Source organism: Amaranthus tricolor, chromosome 15 (genome assembly GCF_026212465.1).
Source record: "Amaranthus tricolor cultivar Red isolate AtriRed21 chromosome 15, ASM2621246v1, whole genome shotgun sequence".
Lineage (NCBI taxonomy): Eukaryota > Viridiplantae > Streptophyta > Magnoliopsida > Caryophyllales > Amaranthaceae > Amaranthus > Amaranthus tricolor.
Genome location: NC_080061.1, coordinates 20,901,820 through 20,911,539, shown reverse-complemented (window position 1 = coordinate 20,911,539; position 9,720 = coordinate 20,901,820).

The following is a 9,720-nucleotide window of genomic DNA, read 5'->3' as shown; positions in this document are numbered from 1 at the left end:
AATGATCGTTGAACAATGATCGATGAATAATCAACAAGGATCAATGATCAATGAACAATGAAAGAGGACCAATGAACAAGGATTAATTATCAATGAAAAATGAACGATGAAGAATGAAAAACGTTCAATGATCAATGAACAATGAACGATGAATAATGATCAAGGATTAATGATCCATGAACAATGAACGATGAAGAATGAACAAGGATCCATTCAATGAAGAATGAATGATGAAGAATGAACAAGGATCAATGATCTCTGAAGATTGAACGATGCATAATGAACAAGGATCAATAATCATTGAAGAATGAACGATGAAGAATGTACAACGATCTGCGATGAATGAAGAATGCACGATGAATAACGAACAAGGATCAATGATCAATGAAGAATGAAGGATGCATAATGAACAAGGACCAATGATAAATGAAGAAGGAACGATGAATAATGAACAAGGATCAATGACCATTGAACAATGAACGATGAAGAATGTACAAAGATCAATGATCATTGAAGAATAAACGATGAAGAATTAACAAGGATCAATGATAAATGAAGAATAAACGATGAAGAATGAACAAGGATCAATTATCATTGAAGAATGAATGATGAATAATGAACACGGATCAATGATCATTGAACAATGATCAATGAATAATGAACAAGGATCAATGATCATTGAAGAATAAACGATGAAGAATGAACAAGGATCAATGATCATTGAAGAATGAATGATGAATAATGAACAAGGATCAATGATCATTGAACAATGATCAATGAATAATGAACAAGGATCAATGATCATTGAAGAATGAACGATGAATAATGAACAAGGATCAATGACCATTGACGAATGGTCGAAGAAGAATGTACAAGAATCAATGATCATTGAACAATAAACGATGAATGATGAACAAGTATCAATGATCATTGAACAATGATTGATGAATAATGAACAAGGATCAATGATCATTGAAGAATCAACGATGAACGATGAAGAATGAACAAGGATCAATGATCAATGATCAATGAACGATGAATAATGAACAAGGACCAATGATCATTGGAGAATGAACGAAGAACAATGTACAAGGATCAATGATCATTGAAGAATGAACGATGAAGAACGAAGAAGGTTCAATGATTAATGAAGAATGAATTGATGCATAATGAACAAGGATCAATGATCTTTTAACAATGATCGATGAACAGTCAACAAGGATCAATGATCATTGAAGAATGAACGATGAAGAATGAACAACGATCAATGATAAATGAATAATGAACGATGAATAATGAACAAGGATCAATGATCATTGAAGAATAAACGATGAAGAATTTACAAGGATCAATGATCATTGAAGAATAAACTATGAAGAATGAACAAGGATCAATGATCAATGAAGAATGAACGATGCATAATGAACAAGGATCAATGATCAATGAAGAATGAACGATGAGGAATGAACAAGGATAAATGATCAATGAAAAATGAACGATGAAGAATGAACAACGATCAATGATCAATGAACAATGAACGACTAACAATGAACAAGGATTGATGATCAATGAACAATGAATGATGAAGAATGAACAAGGATCCATTCAATGAAGAATGAACGATGACGAATCAACAAGGATCAATGATTACTGAAGAATGAACGATGCATAATGAACAAGGATCAATGATCATTGAACAATGATTGGTGAATAATGAACCAGGATCAATGCTCATTGAAGAATGAACGATGAAGAATGAACAAGGATAAATGATCAACGAAGAATGAACGATGAATAATGAACAAGGATCAATGATCATTGAAGAATGAACGATGAATAATGAACAAAGATCAATGATCATTGAAGAATGAACGATGAAGAATGTACAATGATCAATGATCAATGAAGAATAAACGATGAAGAATGAACAAGGATCACTGATCATTGAAGAATGAATGATGGATAATGAACAAGGATCAATGATCATTGAACAATGATCAATGAATAATCAACAAGGATTAATGATCATTGAAGAATAAACGATGAAAAATAAACAAGGATCAATGATCATTAAAGAATGAATGATGAATAATGAACAAGGATCAATGATCATTGAACAATGATAAATGAATAATGAACAAGGATCAATGATCATTGAAGAATGAACGATGAATAATGAACAAGGATTAATGACCATTGACGAATGGACGAAGAACAATGTACAAGGATCAACGATCATTGAACAATGAACGATGAATGATGAATAAGTAGCAATGATCATGGAACAATGATTGATGAATAATGAACAAGGATCAATGATCATTGAAGAATGAACGATGAACGATGAAGAATGAACAAGGATCAATGATCAATGAAGAATGAACGATGAATAATGAACAAGGATCAATGATCATTGAAGAATGAACGATGAACAATGTACAAGGATCAATGATCATTTAAGAATGAACGATGAAGAACGAAGAAGGTTCAATGACTAATGAAGAATGAATTGATGCATAATGAACAAGGATCAATGATCTTTTAACAATGATCGATGAACAATCAACAAGGATCAATGATCATTGAAGAATGAACGATGAAGAATGAACAACGATCAATGATCAGTGAATAATGAACGATGAATAATGAACAAGGATCAATGATCATTGAAGAATAAACGATGAAGAATGTATAAGGATCAATAATCATTTAACAATGAACGATGAATAATGAACAAGGATCAGTGATCAATGAAGAATAAATTAATGGATAATGAACAAGGATCAATGATCGTTGAACAATGATCGATGAATAATCAACAAGGATCAATGATCAATGAACATTGAAAGAGGACCAATGAACAAGGATTAATTATCAATGAAAAATGAACGATGAAGAATGAAGAATGAAAAACGTTCAATGATCAATGAACAATGAACGATGAACAATGATCAAGGATTAATGATCCATGAACAATGAACGATTAAGAATGAACAAGGATCCATTCAATGAAGAATGAATGATGAAGAATGAACAAGGATCAATGATCTCTGAAGATTGAACGATGCATAATGAACAAGGATCAATAATCATTGAAGAATGAACGATGAAGAATGTACAACGATCTGCGATGAATGAAGAATGCACGATGAATAACGAACAAGGATCAATGATCAATGAAGAATGAAGGATGCATAATGAACAAGGACCAATGATAAATGAAGAAGGAACGATGAATAATGAACAAGGATCAATGACCATTGAACAATGAACGATGAAGAATGTACAAAGATCAATGATCATTGAAGAATAAACGACAAAGAATTAACAAGGATCAATGATCAATGAAGAATAAACGATGAAGAATGAACAAGGATCAATGATCATTGAAGAATGAATGATGAATAATGAACAAGGATCAATGATCATTGAACAATGATCAATGAATAATGAACAAGGATCAATGATCATTGAAGAATAAACGATGAAGAATGAACAAGGATCAATGATCATTGAAGAATGAATGATGAATAATGAACAAGGATCAATGATCATTGAACAATGATCAATGAATAATGAACAAGGATCAATGATCATTGAAGAATGAACGATGAATAATGAACAAGGATCAATGACCATTGACGAATGGTCGAAGAAGAATGTACAAGAATCAATGATCATTGAACAATGAACGATGAATGATGAACAAGTATCAATGATCATTGAACAATGATTGATGAATAATGAACAAGGATCAATGATCATTGAAGAATGAATGATGAAAGATGAAGAATGAAGAAGGATCAATGATCAATGATGAATGAACGATGAATAATGAACAAGGATCAATGATCATTGAAGAATGAACGAAGAACAATGTACAAGGATCAATGATCATTGAAGAATGAACGATGAAGAACGAAGAAGGTTCAATGATTAATGAAGAATGAATTGATGCATAATGAACAAGGATCAATGATCTTTTAACAATGATCGATGAACAATCAACAAGGATCAATGATCATTGAAGAATGAACGATGAAGAATGAACAAGGATCAATGATCAATGAAGAATGAACGACGAATAATGAACAAGGATCAATCATCATTGAAGAATAAACGATGAAGAATATACAAGGATCAATGATCATTGCAGAATGAACGATGAATAATGAACAAGGATCAGTGATCAATGAAGAATAAATTGATGGATAATGAACAAGGATCAATGATCGTTGAACAATGAACGATGAATAATCAACAAGGATCAATGATCAATGAACAATGAAAGAGGACTAATGAAGAAGGATTAATTATCAATAAAAAATGAACGATGAAGAATGAAAAACGTTCAATGATCAATGAACAATAAACGATGAACAATGATCAAGGATTAATGATCCATGAACAATGAACGATGAAAAATGAACAAGGATCCATTCAATGAAGAATGAACGATGAAGAATGAACAAGGATCAATGATCTCTGAAGATTGAACGATGCATAATGAACAAGGATCAATAATCATTGAAGAATGAACGATGAAGAATGTACAACGATCTGCGATGAATGAAGAATGCACGATGAATAATGAACAAGGATCAATGATCAATGATGAATGAACGATGCATAATGAACAAGGACCAATGATAAATGAACAATGAACGATGAAGAATTTATAAGGATCAATGATCATTGAAGAATGATCGATGAAGAATGAACGATGAAGAATGTACAAGGATCAATGATCTTTGAAAATGAATGATGAATAATGAACAAGGATCAATAATTATTGAAGAATGATGGATGAATAATGAACAAGTATCAATGATCATTGAAGAATGAACGATGAAGAATGAACAAGGATCAATGATCAATGAAGAATGAACGATGAATAATGAACAAGGATCAATGACCATTGAACAATGATCAATGAATAATGAACAAGGATCAATGATCATTTTAGAATGAACGATGAAGAATGAAAAAGGATAAATGATAATTGAAGAATGAACGATGAATAATGAACAAGGAACAATGACCATTGACGAATGGACGAAGAAGAATGTAAAAGGATCAATGATCATTGAACAATGAACGATGAATGATGAACTAGGATCAATGATCATTGAACAATGATTGATGAATAATGAACAAGGATCAATGATCATTGAAGAATGAACGATGAACGATGAAGAATGAACAAGGATCAATGATCAATGAAGAATGAACGATGAATAATAAACAAGGATCAATGATCATTGAAGAATGAACGGTGAACAATGTACAAGTATCAATGATCATTGAAGAATGAACGATGAAGAACGAAGAAGGATCAATTATTAATGAAGAATGAATTGATGCATAATAAACAAGGATCAATGATCTTTTAAGAATGATCGATGAATAATCAACAAGGATCAATGATCATTGAATAATGAACGATGAAGAATGAACAAGGATCAATGATCAATGAAGAATGAACGATGAATAATGAACAAGAATCAATGATTATTGAAGAATAAATGATGAAGAATGTACAAGGATCAATGATCATTGAAGAATGAACGATAAATAATGAACAAGGATCACTGATCAATGAAGAATAAATTGATGGATAATGAACAAGGATCAATGATCGTTGAACAATGATCGATGAATAATCAACAAGGATCAATGATCAATGAACAATGAAAGAGGACCAATGAACAAGGATTAATTATCAATGAAAAATGAACGATGAAGAATGAAAAACGTTCAATGATCAATCAACAATGAACGATGAACAATGATCAAGGATTAATGATCCATGAACAATGAACGTTTAAGAATGAACAAGGATCCATTCAATGAAGAATGAATGATGAAGAATGAACAAGGATCAATGATCTCTGAAGATTGAACGATGCATAATGAACAAGGATCAATAATCATTGAAGAATGAACGATGAAGAATGTACAACGATCTGCGATGAATGAAGAATGCACGATGAATAACGAACAAGGATCAATGATCAATGAAGAATGAAGGATGCATAATGAACAAGGACCAATGATAAATGAAGAATGAACGTTGAATAATGAACAAGGATCAATGACCATTGAACAATGAACGATGAAGAATGTACAAAGATCAATGATCATTGAAGAATAAACGATGAAGAATTAACAAGGATCAATGATCAATGAAGAATAAACGATGAAGAATGAACAAGGATCAATGATCATTGAAGAATGAATGATAAATAATGAACAAGGATCAATGATCATTGAACAACGATCAATGAATAATGAACAAGGATCAATGATCATTGAAGAATAAACGATGAAGAATGAACAAGGATCAATGATCATTGAAGAATGAATGATGAATAATGAACAAGGATCAATGATCATTGAACAATGATCAATGAATAATGAACAAGGATCAATGATCATTGAAGAATGAACGATGAATAATGAACAAGGATCAATGACCATTGACGAATGGTCGAAGAAGAATGTACAAGAATCAATGATCATTGAACAATGAACGATGAATGATGAACAAGTATCAATGATCATTGAACAATGATTGATGAATAATGAACAAGGATCAATGATCATTGAAGAATGAACGATGAACGATGAAGAATGAACAAACATCAATGATCAATGAAGAATGAACGATGAATAATGAACAAGGATCAATGATCATTGAAGAATGAACGAAGAACAATGTACAATGATCAATGATCATTGAAGAATGAACGATGAAGAACGAAGAAGATTCAATGATTAATGAAGAATGAATTGATCCATAATGAACAAGGATCAATGATCTTTTAACAATGATCGATGAACAATCAACAAGGATCAATGATCATTGAAGAATCAACGATGAACGATGAAGAATGAACAAGGATCAATGATCAATGATGAATGAACGATGAATAATGATCAAGGACCAATGATCATTGAAGAATGAACGAAGAACAATGTACAAGGATCAATGATCATTGAAGAATGAACGATGAAGAACGAAGAAGGTTCAATGATTAATGAAGAATGAATTGATGCATAATGAACAAGGATCAATGATCTTTTAACAATGATCGATGAACAATCAACAAGGATCAATGATCATTGAAGAATGAACGATGAAGAATGAACAACGATCAATGATCAATGAATAATGAACGATGAATAATGAACAAGGATCAATGATCATTGAAGAATAAACGATGAAGAATATACAAGGATCAATGATCATTGCAGAATGAATAATGAATAATGAACAAGGATCAGTGATCAATGAAGAATAAATTGATGGATAATGAACAAGGATCAATGATCGTTGAACAATGATCGATGAATAATCAACAAGGATCAATGATCAATGAACAATGAAAGAGGACTAATGAACAAGGATTAATTATCAATGAAAAATGAACGATGAAGAATGAAAAACGTTCAATGATCAATGAACAATAAACGATGAACAATGATCAAGGATTAATGATCCATGAACAATGAACGATGAAAAATGAACAAGGATCCATTCAATGAAGAATGAACGATGAAGAATGAACAAGGATCAATGATCTCTGAAGATTGAACGATGCATAATGAACAAGGATCAATAATCATTGAAGAATGAACGATGAAGAATGTACAACGATCTGCGATGAATGAAGAATGCACGATGAATAATGAACAAGGATCAATGATCAATGATGAATGAACGATGCATAATGAACAAGGACCAATGATAAATGAAGAATGAACGATGAAGAATTTATAAGGATCAATGATCATTGAAGAATGTTCGATGAAGAAAGAACGATGAAGAATGTACAAGGATCAAAGATCTTTGAAAATGAATGATGAATAATGAACAAGGATCAATAATTATTGAAGAATGATGGATGAATAATGAACAAGTATCAATGATCATTGAAGAATGAACGATGAAGAATGAACAAGGATCAATGATCAATGAAGAATGAACGATGAATAATGAACAAGGATCAATGACCATTGAACAATGATCAATGAATAATGAACAAGGATCAATGATCATTTTAGAATGAACGATGAAGAATGAAAAAGGATAAATGATAATTGAAGAATGAACGATGAATAATGAACAAGGAACAATGACCATTGACGAATGGACGAAGAAGAATGTAAAAGGATCAATGATCATTGAACAATGAACAATGAATGATGAACTAGGATCAATGATCATTGAACAATGATTGATGAATAATGAACAAGGATCAATGATCATTGAAGAATGAATGATGAACGATGAAGAATGAACAAGGATCAATGATCAATGAAGAATGAACGATGAATAATAAACAAGGATCAATGATCATTGAAGAATGAACGGTGAACAATGTACAAGTATCAATGATCATTGAAGAATGAACGATGAAGAACGAAGAAGGATCAATTATTAATGAAGAATGAATTGATGCATAATAAACAAGGATCAATGATCTTTTAACAATGATCGATGAATAATCAACAAGGATCAATGATCATTGAATAATGAACGATGAAGAATGTACAATGATCAATGATCATTGAAGAATGAACGATGAAGAACGAAGAAGATTCAATGATTAATGAAGAATGAATTGATGCATAATGAACAAGGATCAATGATCTTTTAACAATGATCGATGAACAATCAACAAGGATCAATGATCATTGAAGAATGAACGATGAAGAATGAACAAGGATCAATGATCAATGAACAATGAACGATGAATAATGAACAAGGATCAATCATCATTGAAGAATAAACGATGAAGAATATACAAGGATCAATGATCATTGCAGAATGAACAAGGATCATTGATCAATGAAGAATAAATTGATGGATAATGAACAAGGATCAATGATCGTTGAACAATGATCGATGAATAATCAACAAGGATCAATGATCAATGAACAATGAAAGAGGACTAATGAACAAGGATTAATTATCAATGAAAAATGAACGATGAAGAATGAAAAACGTTCAATGATCAATGAACAATGAACGATGAACAATGATCAAGGATTAATGATCCATGAACAATGAACGATGAAAAATGAACAAGGATCCATTCAATGAAGAATGAACGATGAAGAATGAACAAGGATCAATGATCTCTGAAGATTGAACGATGCATAATGAGCAAGGATCAATAATCATTGAAGAATGAACGATGAAGAATGTACAACGATCTGCGATGAATGAAGAATGCACGATGAATAATGAACAAGGATCAATGACCAATGAAGAATGAACGATGCATAATGAACAAGGACCAATGATAAATGAAGAATGAACGATGAAGAATTTATAAGGATCAATGATCATTGAAGAATGATCAATGAAGAATGAACGATGAAGAATGTACAAGGATCAATGATCTTTGAAAATGAATGATGAATAATGAACAAGGATCAATAATTATTGAAGAATGATGGATGAATAATGAACAAGTATCAATGATAATTGAAGAATGAACGATGAATAATGAACAAGGAACAATGACCATTGACGAATGGACGAAGAAGAATGTAAAAGGATCAATGATCATTGAACAATGAACGATGAATGATGAACTAGGATCAATGATCATTGAACAATGATTGATGAATAATGAACAAGGATCAATGATCATTGAAGAATGAACGATGAACGATGAAGAATGAACAAGGATCAATGATCAATGAAGA